This window comes from Echinops telfairi, unplaced genomic scaffold (assembly GCF_000313985.2).
Source record: "Echinops telfairi isolate 266 unplaced genomic scaffold, ASM31398v2 ScPeMD7_6080;HRSCAF=6971, whole genome shotgun sequence".
Lineage (NCBI taxonomy): Eukaryota > Metazoa > Chordata > Mammalia > Afrosoricida > Tenrecidae > Echinops > Echinops telfairi.
In genome coordinates, this window is record NW_022109980.1 from 3,242,929 (window position 1) to 3,267,319 (window position 24,391).

The 24,391-nt window shown below is 40.4% G+C and overlaps 1 protein-coding gene across 1 annotated transcript in view; it reads left to right on the plus strand.

The window, feature by feature from the left end:
• GRIA3 (glutamate ionotropic receptor AMPA type subunit 3) overlaps positions 1-24,391 on the plus strand; it is a 400,526-nt gene that overhangs the window by 162,911 nt on the left and 213,224 nt on the right. The gene's annotated exons all lie outside the window — the stretch shown is intronic.

Consider the following 24,391-nt stretch of genomic DNA (forward strand, 5'->3'; position numbering starts at 1 on the left):
TGTAGCCAATGGTATATGATTTACGCCACTGTTGAGAAATAGAAATTATACAAGTATAGGCCAGCTTCAGACAAAAATACATGAACTGTTGAGTTGTACAAATTAAACTCTTAAGTGACTGGACACTGGTTCAGCTAATGACCTTAGGACCTTAGGAAAAATGCTTTACCACGTATATAGAACCTCCTAATGGGAGGTTGTGTTGCTTGGTCTAACCAACGGACATGAGTATAATCATTCTCGGAGATGTACATACCCACCTTCCCCTATCTTGACTTGAATTTTCTGTAAGGTAAGTTTATCACTCTAGTAGGAGTGTCTATTGATCTCGGGTGGCCTTAGCATAATGTTGCATGTAAGCAACTGAATGGTCTTCCCCTTCCCCCATCTTGAGAAAATGACCCCAGTTTAGATGAGGTTACCTTTGTCGAAGTAGTTTTAAGATGTACATATAATGAAAGGGGTGATACATGGTTCATTGGTACTAGGCAAACTCTCTATCTCATTGCTTGGGAGAGCGAATTAGAAGATTATATGACCCGAGATCAGAAACCTGCCTTTGTCTTGGTGTTTGTCCAAATAGTAATAGACTTGTATAATATTTATCCTTTGTGATTGACTGACTTCACTCAGCATAGTGGTTTCCCAGTCCATCGATGGCATGAGTTGTTTCATGGTTTTGCTGCTGTTTGGGGGGGATGCATAGTATTCCATTGTGTGTATGTACCAGAGTTTCTTTATCCATTCTTCAACGGATGGGCATTTGGTCTGTTTCGAACTTCTTGCTGCTGTGAACTGTGCTTCAATGAACATGGGAGAGTATACATATCTTCCTGTTCTATCTCTTACTTATTTAGGGTACACACCCAGCACAGGTATTGCTGGGTCATACGGTATTACTATTCCTAGTTGTTTTAGGTAGAGCCATATTGCTTTCCAGAATTGTTGTATATATTTACAAGCCCATCAACAGTGTATAAGAATGCCAATATCTCTAACAACCTCTCCAATATTTGTTCTCTGTTTTTTATCAATTGCATTATCACTGTGAGTGATAGCTCATTGTTTTTGTTTACATTTCCTGGATGGCTAGTGATCATGAGCAGTTCCTCGTGTGTTTGTAGTCATTTGAGTGCCATCCTGTGGCAGTTACATAATCTGTCAAATTGAGATTGGAATCTGGCCGTCAATCAGGTTGCAGCCTGATGACCTCATTTGGAGGAGCAACGGATATAAATAGCTGACTGGAGGCAGGACACACACACTCCCTGAAAGACATACCCTGTTTCCCTGAAAATAAGACAGTGTCTTATATTAATTTTTGCTCCCAAAATTCGCTAGGTCTTATTTTCAGGGGATATCTTATTTTTCCATGAAGAAGAATACGGTACACATTTATTGTTTGTTGTTTTATTAAAAAAGACCTCGCACTTCCTGTCTGCTCCAGCTGTGCTGCAGCCAACAGTGAGCTGCGTGGCGGCACCTGCCACTACGGTCCAGAGTCCAGAGTTAAGGTAGCTTTGGGGGCCTTATTTTCGGGGAGGTCTTATTTTTGGGGAGATGCCTTATATTTCAGCGAGAGGCAAAACTGTAAGTAGGTTTTATTTTCGGGGGATGTCTTACTTTCCAGGAAACAGGGTACCTGTTGACAAGAGACTTGGAGCTATGGTGATGGCATCCAGAGCCTTGGAGCTAGAGGAGCCAAGTGGAGACCCACGAAAGCACTAAGATGTTTTCACTGCCATTGGATCCACAAGACTTTCCACACACGGGCCTGTGATTTTCCTGCACTCAGCATCATTACATGTGTTGCGTGAGTCTGAAGAGAAATTTATAGACAGGTATCAGACATAAGGGCTAATATTGGATTTATGGACTTGATCTGGACTGGGCTGTGATGGTTTCTCAATATACAATTGCTCTTTTATATAAAACTCCTTCTTATACACATATGAGTGTCTCTGAATTTGTTTCTCTAGTCAACCCAAACTAACACACATTCCTTATAAATTGTCTATTCATGTCCTTTGCTCATTTTTGAATTGTATTGTTTTTCCTATTGAGGTGTTCCAAAATTATCTAGATTTTAGTAATTACGCCTGTATCTGTTTTTTTCATTTCTCTCCTTTTATTCTTTTGATGAAGTCTTTTGATGTATATAAGTATTTTACTTTTAATAAGTCCTTGTCATCCTGTGTGGTAGGCAGGGTTCTCTAGAGAAACAAAACCAAGACATTTATTTTATATATATAGATATATATAAATATATATATGTTTAAACAGTGATAAGGAATATAACAGCTAATTAGTCCACACAGCAGTACAGAGGGCTCAGTTCAACTCACTTCCGTGGAACAGTTAATATACTGGAATTCCTTCAACTCACGTGTGCTGCCAAGTCCAAGGCCAAGGAAGAAGACAGTGGAGTCCTCACTTGAGCAAGGCAGGCAGGGTCTGGCCACAGGCAGCAAACAGCAGGGTGGGTCAGCAACAGTCAGTAGCTCAGGAGCTTAGCAAAGCAGGCCTGGATGGAATACTGAAATCAAGCAGTGCAAGGTGACAGGATCCAACAGCCAGCAACATAGCGAAGGAGGTCTCAAAGGAGCCTCAAGCTCTAGTAACACAATCCACAGGTTGGCTTGGCCCCTTGGTAGTGTAGCTCACAGGTTGAGGCAGAGAACTAGCTAAAGCAGCAGCACTCTGATCTGCTCACCAGAGAGCAAGAGAGAGAGGGGCGGGCCTTGCAAAGCCATTTATGTTTTTGCCCTCCAATCAAACTGAGACCTGCTTAATCCCCCATGTCCCTATGGTCAGGTTGGTACAATAAACCTAGCAAAGTATGTTTCCTTTATTATATTAGGTAGACTGTGTATATATCCCCTACAATGGAGCCCTTAAGCTTGTCCCAATTTTTTCATTGATGATCTACATAGATCTGGGGTTTAGTTTAGGTCTCTAATCCATCTTGAAGTTTGGGGGGGGGGGTGTTTGTTTTGCATGGGTGAAAGGTGTGGGTCCTGTTTCATTATTCTGCAAATGGAGATCCTTTTTTTTCCAGCACCAGTTTTTAAAAAGTCTGTCCCTTTCCAGTTTAATAATTTTTTGCCCCTTTGTCAACAATCAGTTGTCTATAAGTGGGTTCTTTTATTTCTGGGTTTTTTATCTTGTTCTATTGGTCTGTGTATCTATCATTGCACCACATAAGGCTATTTTGATTACTATAGCTGTATAGTAGGTTTCGAGGTTGAGTAGTGCAAGGCCTTCTACTCTGTTCTTCTTTCTAAGAAGTTCATTGCTTATCCTGGGTCTCTTCCATTTCCAAATGAAGTTAGTAAGTAGTTTTTCCATTTATTTAAAGAACACAGTTGGGATTTGGATTGGAATTACATGTTATTTGTCGATTGTTTTAGGTAATATTGATATTTTCAAATATTACGTCATCCTATCCATGAACATGAGATCTTATTCAATTTATTATGTCTCTTTTGGATTCTTGTAATAATGTTCTGTGGTTTTCTTGTACAGGTCTTTTGCTTTTTTGGCCAGGTCTATTGTTAAATATTTCATCTTTTGTTCTTTTGTGTGGATATTGTAAATGGTATTGTTTCCTTGATGACTTTTTCAGAGCTCTCTTCAATGGTATGTAGGAATCTGACTTATTTTTGCGTATAAATCTTGTATACTGCTACTTTACCAAATCCGTCAATTGTTTCTAATAGTCTTTCTGTGGAGTTCCATCTATATAAATCCATCCACAAATAGCAAGAATTTCACTTCTTTGCCCAATTGTATCCCCTTGAATGTATTTCTGTTGTCTAAAAGTTCTTGCTAAGACTTTCAGCATGCTGTTGGGTAAGAGTGGTGATAGGGGAATCTTTATCTAGTTCCTGTTTTCAGGGCTGATGTTTTCAGACACACATACACACACCCATTGAGTGTATCATTGACGGATTAATTTGCACATTTGACCTTTATTATGTTGAGGAATTTCACTTCTATTCCTATTTTTTGAGTATTTTAAAAATAAATGGATGTGGGATATTGGCAAATGCTTTTTATGCATCGATTGATATGATCACGTGATTCTTATTCTTTGTATTATTTATGTAGTAGATTGCATTGATTTTTTTTCAATTGCTGAACCATTCGTGCATTCCTGATATGAATCCTACTTGGTCATGTTGTTGTTGTTGTTGTTGTTTTATATGCTGTTGAATTCTATTGGTGAGAATTTAGTTAAGAACTTTTATGTCTCTGTTCATGAGGTATATTGGTCTGTACTTTTCTGTCTTTGTGGGGTCTTTGCCTGGCTTTGGTATCAGGGTTATGACCACTTCATAGAATGAGATTGGTAGCAATGCTCCAAGATGTGAATACAACATACAAGCATGAAGCAGGGAACCAATAAAGAGCTCTGAGGGGCCGGCCCCAATCCCAACTACAATCCCCCTCCCCCCAGAAGAATTTATTTCAGAGGACAGGAGTGAAGCTACAGCTCAGGGAGAGGGATATGTATGATCAGAGCACACAGGAGAGGAAGAGAAAGTGGAGCACACCAAGCCTTGATATTCATGCTCAGAGCAGCCAATGCACAGAGAGGACCATATGGCCAGCCCCACTAGGAAACATGACATCCCTCACTGACCCATAGCCCTATAGGAAATAGCACTGGAGACACAGTGCAGGAATTGTGCTCAATCTGACCCCACCGCACCGAGGCAAAGCACTAAGGGTGTGCAACAGAACAGCAAGGGGAGCAGAGCAAGGAAGTCCCGAGGGAATACCAAAAATAGACTTTGGAGCTAGGGCTTGGCACACCATTAGATTCCACTGGAAAACACTCCTAAAAGTGAGCAATCAAGCCTTGAACTATTCACAGGCTTTTCTTTTCTTGGTCCTTGGTTTTTTTGCTGCTGCTGCTGCTGTTTTGCTTCCTTTTGTTGCTTTGCTGTGCTCTGTCTTGTTTTTTGTGCATATTATTATCTCTGCAGGTCTATCTAGATAAGGTAGGCTGGATAAATAATCTGGAGGAGAAAACAACAGGACCAAAGGTTCTGCAGGGACATGGGAGAGAGAGAGGTGGGGAAAAGAAAGTGGGTGTTAATAAACCCAGGGACAAGGAAACAACAAGTGATCCAAAATCTATGGCAAGGATGGTATAGGAGGCCTGGTAGGGCTTGATCAAGGGAATGTAACTGAGAGGAATTACTGAAACCCAAATGAAGGGTTAGCATGATAGTGGGACAAGGGCAAAGTAAAAGGAAATAGAGCAATAAAGGTCTGAATACAGGCATGTACATATGAAAATATATTTATATATGACAATAGGGAAATAGATCTATATGCATATATTTATAGGTAGTATTAAGATAGCAGATGGACACTCGTCCTCCATTCAAGTACTCCCTCAATGCAAGAACACTTTGTCCTATTAAACTGGCATTCCATGATGCTCACCTTCCCGACATGATTGCTGAAGACAAAGCAGGTGCAAAAGCAAATATGGTGAAGAAAGCTGATGGTACCCAGCTTTCAAAAGATATAGCATCTGGGGTCTTAAAAGGCTTGAAGATCAACAAGCAGCCATCTAGCTCAGAAGCAACAAAGCCCACATGGAAGAAGCACACCAGCCTGTGTGATCACAAGGTGTCCATGGGATCAGGTATCAGGCATCAGGGAATAAAAAATCATATCACTGAGAATGAGGGAGAGTGAAGAGCCCATCTGTAGGCAACTGGACATCCCCTTACAGAAGGGTCGCAGGGAGGAGATGAACCAGTCAGGGTGCAGTATAGCAACAATGAACATCCAACTTTCCTCTAGTTCTTAAATGCTTCCTCCCTCCACTATCATGATCCCAATTCTACTTTACACATCCGGCTTGACCAGAGGATGTACACTGGTACAGATAAGAACTGGACAAACAGGGAGTCCAGGACATATAAAACCCTCAGGACCAATAATGAGAGTAGTGATACCAGGAGTGTAAGGGGAAGTTGTGGTAGAAAGGGGGAAATGATCACAAGGATCTACATATAATCCCTCCCTGGGTGACAGGACAACAGAAAAGTGGGTGACGGGAGACGTTGGACAATGTGAGAGATGATAAAATATAATAATTGATAAATTATCAAGTGTTCGTGAAGGAGAGGGGGCGGGAGGGAGGGGAAAATGAGGAACTGACACCAAGGGCTCAAGTAGAAAGCAAATGTTTTGAGAATGATGATGGCAACAAATGTACAAATGTGCCTGACACAATGGATGGATGGATGGATTGTGATAAGAGTTGTACGAGCCCCCAATAAAATGATTTTTTTTAAAAAAGAATGAGATTGGTATTTTGTTGTCCCTCTCTATATTCCAGAACAGTCTGTAAAATCAGTGAGAGCGCTTCCCTGAATACTTGTAGAATTTTCCTATGAACCTTTCTGTTCCTGGGCTTTTCTTGGTTGGGAGTTTATTTCTTTGGAGGGGAGGGGAGAATTTCTTGATGACCTTCTCTATTTCTTCTTTTCTTTCGAGTGTGTTCAAGTTCTCTACATCTGTCTATGTTAATAAGGTTTGATGATGTATTTCTAGGTATTTGACAATTTCTTATAAATTATCAAACTTGTACAGTCTTTCATAGTTGTGTGTTATTATTCCTTTTATTTCATTTGGGTCTGTTGAGATGTCACCTTTTTCCCTCTCTAATTCTAGATATTTGCATCTTCTCTTTCTTTTCCTTCCTTAAGTTTGCCCACAGTTTACCAATTTTGTTCATCCTTCCAAAAAAACAACTTCTACTCATGTTAATTTTTCACATTGTTTTTGTTTCCTAGTTCATCTATTTTGCCTTTAATTTTTATGATTTATTTTCTTCTGTTGTTGAAGGGATTATTGTTGCCCATGTTCTAATTGTTGGAGGTATTATATTAAGTTTTGGTTTTCTCCTCTTTTTATGTGTGCATCAATTGCTATAAATTCCTGGCTGATAACTGCTTTTTTCTGTGCCCCAAAGGTTTTCCGATGGTCTGTTATCATTCTTATTTGTTTCAAGGAATTTCTTATGATCCCTTATGTGATCTATTACCCAGTCATTTTTAAGTAATATGTTGTCCAGTTTCCATATGTTTGTCTTTAAGCTCCTGTTCTTTATATGGTTGATTTCCAGTTTGATAATGTTTTGATGGGAGAAAGATTGTAGGATCTCAATGTTTTTTAATTTGTTGCGACTTGCTTTGTAGCCTAACATGTGAACTATTCTAGAGACTGCACCGTGTGTGTTAAAGAATATATATATATAATTTGAGTAGAACGCTCTGTATACATCTAGGAAGTCAAGCTGGTTGATTATGTTGTTTCACTGTTCTGTTTCTTTATTAAATTTCTTTCCTGATTATCTGTCTTTCCTTGCACGTGATGAGTTGAAGTCTTCAATTATTATTGTCTTTTAGAATCTACCACATTTTGTGCTCTCTCAGCTTCTTTAATAGTTATTTTCTTCTATGATATCTCCTACTGTCTTATCTGTAGGTTTTTTTCTTCTTGTTCCAGGATCCGGATGAGACATAGGTTGTTTCTCTTGAGAGCATCCTGCATCCTTCTCTAGCTTTCTTTTGATTCCCTTGCTTTTTTTCTTGATTATTTCTCCTGTTGATTGTAGCACAATGATCTTCTTAGAACTCACTGATTCAGCTTTCTGTTTCTTCCATTCTATTCCTCAGGTCATTTACTGTTGTTTTTGTTGTTGTTGTTGTTGTTGTTGTTGTTGTTGTTGTTGTTGTTGTTGTTAGGTGCCATTGAGTCAGCTCCAACCCATTGCAATCTTGTGCACAACTTGCTCCTGCACTATCCTTACAATTGTTTCCATTGTTGGAGCCACATTGTCAATCCAGAAGACCTTCCTCTTTTTCACTCCCCCTCCACATTACCAAAGAAATGTCCCCCAGAGACTGCCCCCCCTGACAAACTTTCCAAAGTATGTAAGACTAAGTTTTTTCCATACTTGCCTCTAAGGAGAGCACTCTGGTCATACTTTGTCCAAGACAGATCATTTTTCACTTTTAGCAATCCACAGTCCTTTGAATCTTCTCCAGCACCAGAATTCAAATGCCTCGATTCTTCTACGCTCTTCCTTGTTCAGTGTTTAACTTTCACAAATATATGACGCTACAGAGAATACCATGACTTGGGTAAAGCACAACGTAGCCCTCAAAGTAACATCCTTTCTCTTCAATACGCAGCAGATTTACCTAATGCAACTCATCTTTTGATCTCTTGACTTCTGCTTTTTTTGACCATTGATTGTGGATGCAAGCAAGACAAAATACTTGACATCAAGCTTTTCTCCTTTTCTCATGTTGTTACTTGTTGGTCCAGTTATGAGAATTCTGGTCTTCTTTACACTGAGGTGCAATGCATACTGAAAGCTGCATCCTTGACCTTCATCTGCAAGTCCTCCTCGCTTTCAGCAGACAAGGTTGTGCCATCTGCATGTTGAAGGTTGTTGATAAGACTTCCTCCAATCCTATTGTCACATCCTTCTTCATATAAGGCAGCTTCTCTAATAATTTTCTCAGCATACATGTTGTATAAGTACAATGAGAGGAAACAACACTGCCGCACACCTTTACTGATTTTAAATCATGCAGTATTGCCTTACTGTGCTCACACAACTGCTTCTTTATCTATATACATGTTCCTCATGAGCACAACGAAGTGTTCTGGAATTTCCATTTTCTCAAGGTTTTCCTTGGTTTATTATGGTCCACACAGTCAAATGCCTTGGCATAGTTAATAAAACACAAGTAAAATTCTTTCTGGTAGTCTCTGCTTTGAGCTAAGATCCATCTGACATCAGCAGTGATAGATAGCCCTTGTTCCACATTCTCTTCAGAATCTGGCCTGAACCTCTGAGAACTCCCTGTCAATGTACTGCTACAACAATTGTTGGATGATCTTCAGTAAAATTTTACTTGCATATGATATCAATGTTATTGTTCTATCATTTGGGCAATCTTTTGGGTCATCTTTCTTTGAAAATAGGTACAAATATGGATGTCTTCCCGTCAGTTGACCAAGTAACTGTTGCCCAAATTTTCTGACATAGACAAGTAATTGCTTCCAGTGCTTCATTAACTTGTAGAAACATTTCAACTGGTATTTCATCAATCCCTAGAGCCTTGCATTTGGCTAATGCATTCAGTGCAACTTGAACATCTTCCATCAACACCATTGGTTTTAGCTCATACACTACCTCCTGAAATAGTAGAATGTCTACTGGTTCTTTTGGTACAGTGACTCTGTGTATTTCTTTCAGCTTCTTTTGATGCTTACTGCAGCACTCAATATTTTGCCCATAGAATCTGTCAGTATCTCAACTTGAGGCTTGATTTTTTTTTTCAGTTTTTTCAGTTTCAGATATGTGCTGAGCATGTTCTTCCCTTTTGGTTTCCCACTTATAGGTCTTTGCATATTTCATTATATCATTTGGCTTTGTCTTCATGACATGCCCTTTAAAGTTTTCTATTCAGCTCTTTGACTTCATCCTTTCTTCCATTAGCTTTAGCTATTCTACAATTAAAAGCAAGTTTCAGAGTCTCTTCTGAAATATGTTTTGATTTTTTGTTTCTTTTCTGTCTTTTTATTAACCTTTTGTTTTCTTCATGGATGCTCTTCTTTCTATCTTACCACCGCTCATCAGATCTTCTGTCATTAGCATTTATTTCATAAAATCTGTTCTTGAGATATTCTCAAAATTCAAGTGGGATAGACTCAAGGCCATATTTTGGCTTTCATGGACTTATTTTAATTTTTGTCAGCTTCTACCTGAACTTGCATATGAACAATTGATGATCTATTCTACACTCAGCCTGTGTCCTGGTTTTAGCTGCTGATATTGAGCTTCTCTAATATCTCTCCCTACAGCTGTAGTCAATTTGATTTTTTTTTCTATATGGAGAAGTCCATGTCTATAGTTGCCTTTTGTGTTGTTGAAAAGGGGTATTTGCTATGAAGAAGTCTTTGCTCTTGCAAAACTATATTATGCAATTTCCAGCTTCATTTCTATCATTAAGTCCATGATTTTCCAACTACTCTTCCTTCCTCTTTACTTCCAACTTCTGTATTCTACTCACTAAAAATTATCAACACATCTTGACTGCATACTTCATCAATTTTGGATTGAAATCAATTTCCTCATCCCTAGCTTTTGTGGTTGATGGTTAAATTTGAGTAAGAGTTACATTGATTGGATTTCCTTGAAGGCAGATAGATGTAATCCTGTCACAGGAAACAATGCACTTCATGATTCATTTAGCAATGTCCTTTTTTGACAATTAATGCGACGCCATTTCTCTTGATTGTGTTATTCCCAGCAATTTCTTTCATTGTTCTCATGAATGTTCCCCATATCCCTTGAAAAGTCTTAAACATCATTTTTCTGAATTTTCTTTCAGGTATTTCCAGTGCCTCTTTTTGAGAGTACTACATTGGGTTTGGGTGATATTTGGTTGTTTGTGTCTGTTTTCGTTTATTTACATTTACTATCATTAATTGCTATTTCCTCAGCATCATGGTGCAGCTATTGCAGTATGTGACATATTGGGTCATGTAGAGGTAGTTGGTTTTGTCTAATAACATGGAAAATGTCTCAAAGGGGCTGAAAAACATATGGTGGTGAAATGGAGAAAAGGGAAGAAAGATGAGTAAGTGGGGAAAGTCGAGGGATGATGAGAGAATTAAATAAAAGTAGTGATAATAATAATAAGCACCTGTCTGAACAGGCCTACAGATTTGTCTAGAAAAAAAAGACAGGGGGATATATTTTAAGAAGGGTGAAAAGAATTAATAGATTTCATGAAAACACATTTAAAGAGCAGAAGGAGCTCATGCGTGGATGTGCAGAGACAAGAAGGGACAAATGACTTGGATGTGGCTTTGGAGTGGGTGCCGAGCTATGTTTCTATGGCAGAATGAATGTAGGAAGACCAGTTTGTTCAGGGGGGAAAATGAGAGGGAACATCTTTGTTTGGAATCTACAGACTTACTTGTTTTTACCTGGAGGGAATGTGTATTCTCAGCAGGGTAGGGTCACACTGGAAGGGGACACCAGAAGGCACAGTGGATGAGAACTAGAAAAAATAATAAGTTATAATAGGACAAAAGTAAAGCTACTCTGTGGTTGAGCATTCCTACTCTTTTGGTAATGTTATTGTGTGTATACATATGCCACATGGGGGAGGTGGAGAGAGCATCAGAGAGCAACACAGAAAAAAAGGGGGAGGATGGGGATAGCAAAAAGTGTAGTTTGGGTACTGAGAATGTCTGCACCAGGCCACATACACAGTCTGCTATGCAAGCAGGGCCCCCAAAGTTCACCAAGGTAAGAGGTTTGGCTGGCTGGGTTCCCTCCCGGGAGGAGCAGGGCTCACAGAAACAGCTCCTGCCATGGGTCAGTGGTAAAGGGGAGTCTATCAGCAGGCGCTGCTGCTCTCTCACTGTAAGAAATGTGGGTCTACTTAGCTTTGAAGTTGATTTTTTAACTACCAAGAAATGCAGCATGTCCCTCCTAGTGGAACCTCTCTGGTAGCTGCTGAGGATAGCTCCCCATGCTTTATATCTGGCAGCTATGTTTCTCTGTCTCTAAAAGAGTGTTTTACAAGTACAGCCAGAGCTGTGCAGATGGTGTGGCAAATGTGGACCGTGCCATAGAGTATCTTTCTTGGAACCTGGGTTACTGGGATAAACACCTTCCTGGGCATCTGCCCTGCTTTCTGAAGTCAGCCATGCAGGTCAAACTCATTTTGGGTCCAGCCATTCCATTCATTGCTTCCACTTTCACAGTGACTCTGGATGGCTGCCGCTGCCCTATCACTCATACTGTGATCTGCATCAGTGGTTAAGACAACGGCAGCAGCTACATTATCCAAGGCACAATACGTTCATTTCATTCTGGAAAAAAATAATCTTCCATCCAAGTGGAGCCAGCTAAACTGGGCAGGTGCCACAGTTTTAAGATGATAGGAAATATGACTTTCCTATTTAGCTCCCCGGTGGAAAGCAATGTACCCCTTTGGGGCGGCCCCAGATGTTCTTAATGCATCAGTGCTGTGCCCAACAGAGCAAGCCCATTTCTCCTCTGAGGCACAAGGTGCACAATACTTTCGAGATCGTTAACACATTAATTTGCTGGCAAAATTGACGGCTTTGTTTCTCTCCTACAGTAACCTTCCTCTTTAGCGTTGCTTCTGGCTGTGTTCTATGCTCAAAATAGCTAAGAAACCTTAAGAAACATGTTTATTCTGTTTAGAGGGTGCTCTCTTAGCCTGATCATTGCAGAGCTGAACACTGCAGATGGGATGGTTCCCCTCAGAAGATTCCAGAGCATTATGATTATGTGGTTTTGATCCAAAATATAAACATGTTTTATGGCCTAAGGGGGTTGTCAAACAGTGTTTTTCAACACTGGAAAATTTCAGATGGCTTTAAAAATAAACCTACATGAAGATTTTCAAAGGCCCAGCATCTCTACTCCCCAATGACTGCAGGGAAACAAATCTCACTGGACCATTGCTGTCTCTAACAGAGTCTCCACACCAAAGACACATCCCACCACTAACTGTTTGCTTCTTGTCCACCATCGCTCTTCTTCCAAGTTGCTTACTTCGCTCTCCTGGCGAGCTTGATAGATAGTTTCATCGACACAAAGCCACGCAGCTCCACCTTTCCCTTAAAGTGATACAGGAGATGGAGTACACTGGCCAAGGGATTCACGTTTACCGCCGAGAGAAACACTCAGCCATTTTGTTCAATTCTGTCACTGAGCACTTGGCCTGAATGAGGCCAGAAACTTTGGGGCATGGCCGACTAGTGCCTCCACTAACCCAATCATTATGATGACTAACTGCATGATTCCTAAGTAGATTCATTTTATCCAGCTCCCTTCCTAGACAGTGCACTTTCCCAGAAGCGCATCAGTAGAGTTAGCATGTTTACCTCTCAATGACCCAGGGCTCTCCCTCTGTAAGCCACCCCTATTCTCATTTACTAGAGGGAGCCCTCCTCAGACTGGTCCAAGCTAAACAGCCAGAGCTACAAGTGGGACCGTTACTTGAACCACAGAACTTACATGTGGGCCACAGGTCTAAACATTTCCCTCCATTGAGCCAGCTAACCTTCTTAGTAATCACACCATTGGGTTAAAAGGGACCCTGGGCCAAATGGTGGTGTGCCTTATTTGCATCACTTTGCTTTATGCCATGTAGCTATAGCCAAATTATCCATTGCCACATGAGACATTAATTGGAAATAGTAAATGTTAAGTTAGTCGATTTGCTTTCATTTTCTCTAAACTTTAGCCTGCACTTATCTATTATCAGAATAGAAGGTTCTTGATTCACCCTCCAGACACTGTCAGATAGTATATACTTCTATAAACCTAAAGGACGAGAATTGTAGGGGACCTCTTAAACTAGAAATCATTTTTTTTCTCAGATAGCTAAAAGGAGTCTCTGAATGGGAGAGAACAATTGCAGGCTTACCGTATATACTCGTGTAGAAACTGAGTTCTTCAGCACATTTTTAACATAGTTTTTGTGGTAAAATTAGGTGCCTCGGCTGATATTCAGGTCGGCTTATACGTATCTAGTTTACAGAGGCTCAGAAGACTTCCCTAGATGGTAAATCTTAGGTGACCAGCAAGTTGAAACATTTATAATACCTGCTCTAAACTTTGTCTTTTATGTAGAAGAAAACCTTTCAAGATTTTTGAGAATGAGCCTGGCTACAATCACTGTCGCTGAGTCAATTCCAGCTCACAGCAGTCATTTAGGACACAGTAGAACTGCCGCTTAGGGTTGCCACAATTGTAAATCATTACAACAGCAAAGAGCCTCATCTTTCTCCCATAGAGTTGCTGATGGGTTCAAACCACCAAATCCATGGTTAGCAACTTAACATCTCATACCATGCTCCTAAGAATGGTTATAAGAGTCAAATTAGTGAGGAAATTAAAGCTGGCCTTGGCTTGGATGAAAGGGAATGACTGTTGCAGTAGTTCACCTGTGTGCCAATAAAAGCTTTGCAGTAGTAATTTGAATGTAAAGAAAGAGAAGGACATACAACAGATTAATTAATACACTTTCATGTGTGTTCGGGACAATAAATGAGTTATATATGTGCTACTACTCATATTTTATGACTAGGAAATTTAGCAGAATTAGGGAAGACAGGAGAAACAGCTGCTTTGGGAGCAAGGGGCATCTGAGACAGCATGAGGAATGAATAAGGACCAAAGCAAGGATAAAACCCACCCAGTCTAGTAGCTCTAGCTCCAAAGGTGGTGATTAACTGAAGGGACAGATGCCATTATTCTGAAAACTCTGACTGTGTTTCTGTTGAGCATTCACTTACAGTTGATTGCACGACCTGCATCCTTGTGAGCGTGAAAATTTCTGGAGTATTGTCAGGTAGTTACACAACAATATGTCCTTCCTCTGTCTTGGAGAAACACACAGAAAAAATATGACTTCTTTTACGAGCAACCCCATATGTTAGAGTAATCCCAGCCCCTAGTGATCAGAAGGGAGAAACGTGTGACCTTAGGAGCCAAACCTGAGTGTACATCCCACTCTAAAAATGTACGATCGTGTCCTCTTACTCATAAACATGTGTTTCTCTGGGGCCCTATTTTATTACCTGTTAGTTGTGGATAACTACCTAGTGCTTATGGTTGCTGAGAGAATTAGATGTGATTTGTCTATAAATAACTGATACACTACTCAGACCAAAGTAGGTACTCAACAAATGTTAGCTTCTTCCCCTACTCCAAACTTAACAGTGAAAGGACAAATAATTCAACTTTTATAACAACATATAGGTTATTGTGCACAACAATAATTCAAGAATTTATAGAGCATAATCCAAAATGTAACTCTATTCCAAACAATGGTGTAAAAGTAGTATTCAACTATGACCCTCTAGAGAAGGTAGATCACCCTCAATGGCCCCAGATTCTCAGGCTAATAGAGGATGCCTGTGAGAGCTGAGAACCTGCTGTTCTACCCCCTCAATCAGGTGATCTGCTTGGGTGTGATATATTTTGAGCTCAATTTTAATGAATGAGAGGGTTCTGGGACAGATGTAAGGCCTTTTCATCAATGCAGCTGGATAAATCCTAGGAGGTTGAAGACGCTAGAGCAGGCTGTGCCCTGAATGAGGATTGAGCTGCTGGCAGAATGAATCACGAAGCCACGGCCTTCAACACCTGAGTAGCTTAGAGTGGGCCCAGTACCACATGGGAGCCCCTGTTAGATTTGAAGCCCATAATGAGCTTTAATACACAAGCATATTTTGGAGTTCTTCTGATTCCTCCATGCAAAGGTACTGAAGGAAAGAGAAGAGGAGTCTTTAAGAAAGTCACGGCCGTCTTGTAGGCAAAGGTATTATCACAATATTTCTGTGGATTTGAAATTTTATTTTTTTAATTCAGATTATTTGAACTTTTACTTGATACCAAAATCAATCTTTATCCAGAGCACACAAGGGAAATGTCATTTTACCTTAATATTGAAAGTTAAAACAGGAAAAAAGAGTTTTGACTCCCCTGACGGAGAAGTGGTAGAGGCATATTAGGTGTATTGACTGGAAATCAAACCTAGGTCTCCTGCATAGAAGGTAGAAATTCTACTACCAAACAATCACTGCCTCTGTAAAGGGCTTTATATTAGTCCCTCCCCTTACTTCTAAATCCACTCATATCAGCAATGGAAACATTTTAATGGAAATAAAACAACTAATGAAAGTGACCTTTTCTTAGGGGAGTTTTCTGTGTGGTTTTTAGTGGGTGGAGGGAGCAAATAAAAAAACCTTTTTTATTCACTGTCTGAGTTTAGCACATCCTACTGTGGGCGTTTTGCCAGCAGTTTTTAGACTACAGTATTAAGTCAAAGGGACTTTTTTTCCTCAAGGGAAAAGATTGTTCTCTGTTATCCTCGGGATGGAATCTTTGGCTCCTTTGAATCCTCTAGGCAAGAGCTTGCCCTTAATATTCCCTTTGCCATCCTTCTGATCATATCAGAAGCAAGAAGTCTCAGCACTCCTGACAGGCACAGCAGGTAACATAAGTCACAGTCCTTTGCAATCCATTCCAGAGTTCTTGCTCTTTGGGCACAAATTCACACCCACTTACCATCCTCTTTCCTTCTCCCTGGTACCCATCACCCAGCCCTCATTCCTAAAGCTGGAAAATGTTAATAGGTTTGTCTTGCTTTCTAAACATTAAGAACACTGAAAACTGTCCCCAGACCAACCACTTCCCTGATGAAAAGCCTTTTGTTTGATGGAGCTGTAGCTCATATTCTCCAAGCTGAAGTCCCATCTAGGTCCGGTCACTTTACTGCTCCATGGACGCAGGCCACAGGTGAATTACTATACACAATAGGAAACTCAAGGCAAAAGACACCCACATCTGGGAACCTATTGAAAGTCCATCTCTTGCTGGTCATCTTAGCCCCAGTGACACAATGGTTAAGTGCTCAGCTGCTAACCTAAAGGTTAGTGGTTTGATATCCCCCCGGAGAAAGAGTTAACAATCTGCTAAAATGACAGACTAGAAAACCTTATGGGACAATTCTACTCGATCACATGGGGTTATTATGAGTGAAAATCAACATGTTGGCACCTCATAAAAGCAAAAAACAACAGGTTCTGTTTGGAATAAATTGAACTCAGGAATAACATAAACAGTGGCTTGCTTATTGGTAGCTTTCTTTCTTCCAATCTGTAGAAAGCTAAGAACTATTGCCTGCTTTCCTTCTTCAGGTATTTGCAAGGTGCCTGCTAACACCATACCACTTGCTTGTCCAGGAACCTCAGTCAAGGGATCAGCACTGGAGTACTGATGTCAAGGGGACTGAGAAGCTAAGCGAGGAAACGTTACATAGGAAACCAATTAATGGGCATGATCAATCATCACATGATTATCTGTTACGTGCTCAATAGCACACAGGGCAACTGTGAGATGATTCCAGGCCTCTCTAAGTTTGCACTGAAGGCAGCCTATCCCAAGACAATTATTCTAATGCCAGGCATACACCCGAAGGAATTATGTACAAGCATGAAAGTATCCACTTTAATCCAACTTCAGTTGTTTTTATTTTGCCTTATGTAGTTGAGGATCAAAGAGCTTCCCGTTCTGCTTTTCCTGTTCCAGGTGGTCGTCTAAAATTCCCTTCAGCTGACAATGCAAAGCAAGCTTACTTTCACACACCAAAACTGACATATCTATTTGGGCATCTTTTCTCAGCTTATGGGGAGGCAAGTGAAGCTACAAAATTCACTAGCAGGAAGACAAAGTTCATAATGGAGAACGGGATGACAGAGGAAAATATAAAATGCAGGCACTCTCAGCCAGTTTCAGGCCAACTTTAAACTTGGCAACAGGAGTTGCTTCCTCAGTATGCTCCTGGGGTCCTGGGGTTACCTCAAGTGGCCAAAAAGTACACGTCCACTTCTGGTGGTCTGTGTTGCTCCAGTAGAGTTTGCTGCTTTACTTGAAGACTTTGATTTTAATTTAAACCATGCATCCTTCATGGAGGAGGGCACAATTGAAGCTGTTATCAGCGAGTAAAGGGGCTGATTTGGATTAGGAATGGATATGTTTGGGGAGAGAGAGAAAAGGGCACAGAATTGAGAAGGGGAAGGCAACTTCTCGCCTCTGACTTCAAAAATTAGCTAAGGACCCATCCTAATAATGCAGATATAAGGAAGAGAAGATTCTCAGAGGGTCAGCTTTTAATTAAAGAGAATTTAAACAAACCCAATTATGTTGAGTGAAGAACTCATGGAGACCTTAATTTACTAAGGGTAAATCGGGCTGGGTATAAGTGAGTATTTGTTTTTAACCTGTTCCAGAAAACTCACAGACTGACACCCAAATACAAACACAGAGGAGTTCTTAATCCTCCCAGTACATGCTCCTCATATACAGAACGGTTTCTGAATGAACATTTCAAATTTAAGCAATCGTTATACTGATTGTGGTGGGAGCCAAAGTGTTCAAAGAAATTCTTTGAGAAACAGTAACCAGAGAAAATATGAATCTAAATGTGCAATGGGAAACTTCCCATGATTTATATTCAAAGGCAAGTGTACTTTTATAATCCTGGTAATCATACCTTGAAGTGCTGGCTTTAAATTCCAATTTGGGATATATTGGGTTTCTTAGATAGGGCACACTATAGAGTCCAACAGAACAGAACTGGGCTTATCTTCTCTCTTTCCTCTGCCTTTATTTTTCCTCTTCATTTTTTGCCTCCGAAACCACTTTCACACTCCATACGAAGTGCTCTCATTCTGCTATTTTGCCACAATCTGCAAGAGAAATGTATCTGAAACTCCACCAAGACCACTAAGTTGTAAAAAACATGGAGAGTAGTTCACAGAAGGTTTGAGAGGAATGCCTAGGTGAATAGTAGTGTAAGAGTAGAAGAGAAATTTTCTATCTCACATATTTTCAGTTGAAAAGAATACCAATGTTCTAAAAGCATTAAACTTCTGTTCATCAAAATACTTCACAATCACAAATATTATACACACAAAAACTGAATTTGATTACATCTGACACATTTAACAGAAACTGCTAAAATGCCTAATATAAGTTGATTATAAAGGTATTATTTTAATGAAAACATGGACAGAGGAAATTCACAGGTAATTCTCAGAAGAAAAATGGTGGTGATAAAACGTGGACAGTCACTGCCTTCTTCGATCATCAAAGAAATGCTAACAAAAAAGATAATCCCTTCATTTACCTAACAAGTGGACAAAAGTACTATTAAATTCTGGCCAAGGGCAGAGAGACAAGTACTCTTATAATATGCTGATGGGAACATAAAATGATACAACCTATTTGTAGTGCATCTGGCAATTCATAGCAAGAGCCTTTAAAATGTCTACAAATGTTTGACACAATATCCTTACTTGTAGACTTTTATCCCATGGAAATAATTACAGAGGTTGTTTAAGTGTTTTTCATCACAGTATAATAGGGAGATATTGGAAATTATCAAAATGTCCATGTTAAGAATGATTAAATTACAGTACATCCAAATGTTCTGCAGCCATTAAAATCATATTTGAAAACCATATTTAATAACATAAGAAAATGTTCATGATGTTAGTGTTTGTAAAGGCAGAATACAAAGAGTAGAGTGCATGTTGCTCAAATAAAAAGCATACAATGTATTGACATCAGCTAAAATGCAAGGAAACACATCAAATGTAAAAAGTGACTATCCCTGAGGGATAGACTTGTTGCTACTTAATGTATTATTTGCATTATTTTTTTGTTTTGTTTTCCAAATGGTCAAAAACGGGCAGATATTGACTTTATAATTAGAAAGAAATATCCAGATGCTACCTCAGAAGAAGAAAGACATTTATAAAGCACTTTGAGTACATTAGCTTTTGTTTACCACATACTCAACTTTCCAAGAGCACTCATCTACTACCAAACCAACTGCCTGAAAGTCAGTTCCTACGCAGAGCGCCCCTGATGAGCAGAGTAGAATTTCCCCTGGGAGTTTCCATAAAGGCCATAAATCTTTATAGACAAAGTCACAATCTTTCTCCTGCAGAACTGCAGGTGGGTTCAAGCCATGAGCTTTGGGGTGAGTAGTCAAGCACTTAACCACTTGCTCCCAGGGCTCATCAGCTCCTACCAAACTAAAACAAACAAACAACAACAACATCAACCAAACAAAACCTCATTACCATGAAGTCAGTTTTAACTCATAGCCATCCTATGAGCCAGAGGAGAACTGCCCCTGCGGATGCTGAGACTGTCAGTCTTTACAGGAGCATAGTCTCATCTTTCTCCCACAGAGTGACTGGTGGAGTTGAACTCCTGGCCTTATGCTAAGCAGTCCACTCGGTAACCCACTATACCTCATCTATCAAAAAAGAAGCAATTTATAGCCCCAGCTGGAGCTTGGCCTTCTTGCCTCTGTGCCTCTGCTTTTTTCTAAGTGGTACAGAATCTTTCTTGGACCTGATTTTCCCACTCAAAAGCTCTCTGCCTGTCAGCAAAGACATCTAAGAAAAAAGGCCTACTTCCATATGTCACATTTGTATTGGTTAGCCTTCACCAACACAATACTGGTTCACAGACAGGTAGGTCCATGGTGTTCAACCATGGTTGCACAGGAGAATCACCTTGAGAGTTTAAACAAAATCTAAGAGTTACTCCCTAGAGATTCTTATTTCATTGGTCCAGAGTAAATCATGGGCATTAATTTCATTTAAGCTTCCCAGGTTCAACCAAGAATGAGAATCAGGGAAGTAGATGAAAGAAAAAAAAAAGAGAAGTGTTTTATTTAAGCTGAAGTAAAGTGAGGAGCATAAGTAATATGGAATGACCTCAAGACAAGTCCTTGGAATAAGTAGCATCCTACAAGCTATAGCATTTATTTAAGGAACACTGGGTCTTTGGGACTATATTCAACCATTGTCCTCCCATCATTCTACTGGCCCCTGATACCACCCACCAACTATTCATTTTTTTAAATGATATAACCTAAGAATTTTAAAACTTGCATCACTAACATCCAAATGACCCTAGGAGATGACTCACTCATTGCCATTGAGTCCATTTCAATGCATAGCAACTCTATAGGACAGGGTAGAACTACTCCCCCTCCCCTGTGGGTTTCTGAGACTTTAACTCTTTGCATGAATAGAAAGCCCCATCTATCTCCCAAAGAGCAGCTGGTGGTTTCGAACTGCCGACCTTGCAGTTAGCAGACCAACACGTAGCCACTACTCCACCAGGGCTCCTTCCCATGAGATGGGCAGAGCCAAAAGCAATGTTCAGCATCGACCTTTCCTTTACTTCCAAACTCACTTGTGTTAAGGCCACTGCTAAAATGAAAATGTTGTAGCTGAAAGGGTGAAGTATTAACCCATTAGCCATTCTACTGCTGGCAACTAGAAGGAAAAAAAAAAAAGGAAAGATGCTGAAAGAATGGAACATAGGGCGGGGTTGTTGATGTAGGGCAGAAAGAAAGAAAAAGCTGGATATGGTCACGAAAGGCCTTGTTAGAGTACTGGGTATGGAACATCAAAAGCTGGTGTGGCATCATAAAAAGAAGATGAAAGGACACCCAAACGGGCAAGCTCTGTCCACTCTATAATGTTGCCAAGGGATGCTCAGCTCATCCTGAAAAGAGAAGACCTATAAATCAGGCTAGACAGCATGATGGACTTGAAAAAGCACTAATGGAATTCAAGAGAATTGTTTACAGGAACAAGTCTGGAGGGAGGCAAATGAGGAAGATGAGAAAGTGACTCCTTGCATTGTATGACTTAAACTATCCATTTCATCGCCATAGTCCTGGCTCAACTTTGCTGGGCTGTGGTCTTGCTTCTGATTCTAGATATGAAAATAACAATAATTTATAATTTATCAAGGGGTCACAAGGTTGGGAGCATGAAGGAGGAAGAGAAAAAAAGAAGAGCTGATACCAAGGGCTCAAGTAGAAAGAAAATGTTTTGAAATTGATGATGGCAACATATGTACAAATGAGCTTGATTCAATTGATGTATGGATTGTGATAAGAGCTGTAAAAGCCCCCAATAACATTATTTATAAAAATAAAATAAAATATCAGTGTGATCTTGGGCAAGCCATTTCCCTCCCTAGCTGTCCATGTTTTAACAAACAGACAAAAAACAGAGAAACTCCTTTCTCATAAACTCAAATGAAAATTTCATTGAGTAACATGCAAGAGGTTCTTGCATAGCTTTAAAACGCATCCTACTGTTCTGAGACATCAATAGCAGTCTTTCCAGTAGGTGATGCTGAAATTCTACATCTGAGAAGTGCAGACTACAAGAGTTTTAAGAAGTCATGGCACAGTTGGAGCATCTCTTTTCAACTTGAAAGCATAGAAAAGGCAGTGTCTAGTACAGGTCACTGGACAAATATTGAATTGCCTTCTGGGAAAGACCAGCTTGCTGCTCTGGAACATTTCCAAAGGGTCAGTAATCCCCTCTGGGGCCTTGTGGAAAATCCTCTGAGAATTCCAGTCAGATACAGATTGCTATAAATGTCAACACTCAAGTGAAGCCCTAAATCACTTTCATTTGCCGGTATCAGAGACTCTTAGTCATTTTGGGGACTGAGCCCTGGTAGCATTAGGCTGGTGGGTTACCAGTTGGACTGCTAACCACAAGGTCAGCAGTTCAAAACTAAGAGTTGTTCCAAGAAAGAAAGATGAGGCTTTTTATTCTCATAAAGAGTTACAATCTCAGAAACTCACACAAGCAGTTCTACTTTGTCCTACAAGGTTGCTATGAGTCGAAACCAACCTAATGGCAGTGAGTTTGGTTTTTGTTTGAGACACCATGTCAGAAGTATACATGTCAGAAGGGAACTGATACAAGTTCATGAGGGACAACAGGTGATGAGAATCCCTGCTAGAAGACTGCAAATCAAAAGGGGGAAAAATGTATCTACTATGTCCTTTAGTGTTTTCAGATCACATATTAGATTTTTTTCTGCCTGTAATGGATTTTCATTTTTGTTTATACACTGAACAACATCATGGCCTGAATTCCCCACTATGAAAATGATTCTGACAACTATAGATTTGAGATCTCTTTGTATCTGCTGCCAACTCTGTCATGAGATCAACTTAATTGTCCTAAATTGGATGTCCTATAGCACCCTTAGGATCAACATCAGTGGGGGGAAAGAGAGGAAAGCAGAGAGAGAAAACGAACCATGATGAACTAACACAGAGCAAGGTTTGAACCAGAATGAATAGCTTCGAAGCCCTATTTTAGAGATGACACCAGTTGGTGAAGGGGATAGTGCCTTTCTATCCCCTAATAGTCATTGGGTGCAGGCTGCCCTGGAAACCTTAAGCTAGACAGCCCTATTCAGCCAAAGGAAATTCCTGAAGGGGGCTGACAGCTGAGACATGGAGGTAAAAGACAGTTCCCTTGTTGTGCCAAGAGTAGCCCAACAACCAAAAGGAGGCCTGATGGCATAGTGGGTTGTGTGTTCTGCTGCTAACACAGGGGTTAGCAGTTCAAAACCATCAGCTGGGCTTTCTACTCCCATAAAAAATTACAGTCTCATCGGACAGTGTAAGACATAACAAAATAATAATAATTTATCAATTATCAAGGGTTCCTGTGGGAGGGAGGCTGGGGGAAAAATGAGAAGCTGATACCAAGGGCTCAAGTAGATAGAAAATGTTTTGAGAATAATGATGGCAACAAATGTACAAATGTGCTTGACACAATGGTTGTATGGATGGATTGTGATAAGTGCTGTATGAGCCCCCAATAAAATGATTTTGTAAAAAAAGAACGATAGTCTCCACAGCCCACAGGGGCAGTCTAGCCGGTCCTTTAGGGTTGCTATAAGTCGGCATAGACTCAATGGCATTGAGTTTGAGTTTGGTTTTTGGAGCCCAGCAAGCGGTTCAGTAGGATTAGATGGTCATTTGTTGTTGTTGTTGTTGTTGTTAGGTGTCCTTGAGTTGGTTCTGACTCATATAACAGAATGAAAACCATTGGTCCTCACCCAAGGTGTTCTGGTTGCAGTCAGTCCTTCTCATCCATGGCCTTCCTCTCTAGCTGCAATTCAGTTCTTCATCCTTCATTGCTTTGCCCCTTCCCTCTGGTCAAGCTCCTACTCTCTCTTGTTCAAATGCAAACGAAGCCCTCGTACTTGCCCAGTGACCTCTGTAATTTAACTCAGATTCTTTAAATGAGGAAGCAAAAAACAGGTGATCAGCACCCCACCCACAGTCTGGAATCAGAATGACAGAACGTGTTGCCCAAATAAAAGCAGCTTTCTGTGTTGCCGGGTTGGGCCCATTCAAGCTCCCACGGAGTGGAGGACAATTCGGCAGCTGAAAACCAGCAGGCTTATTTATACAGAGCCATGCCTTTGTCCATACCTCGCCTCCTACAAGCCTCAATGCCTGCTTTTGCTTGGCCTTCCAAGTCACACTTTTCCCCCCTTAAGCTCATGTTTACTCTCTTTGGTCAGCCCCCACGCAGAATGGTCTAAGTACAATCAATTAGGTATGAAAACAGAAGTTTCTCTCAGATTGCTCACTAACTTGTGCTGAACTGAGATGACCGCCCTCCCCCCCCCTTGGGGCTTTTAGATACACAGCCCCTCGCCCGCTCCCGCACACACAGAAACTCCACGGCAGCAGGCAGTCGCAGGTCAGGCTGGCAGACTTCTGAAAATGTGATCACACAAACCAGGAGCCCCCAGGCCCAGGCGCATTAAAAAAAAATCAGTGTGCTTTCTCTATCTAATTTTTGATTAGGTAATGTATTCACATGCTCCAACGAATAAAAGTCTTAAAAGATCGATAAAATCAGT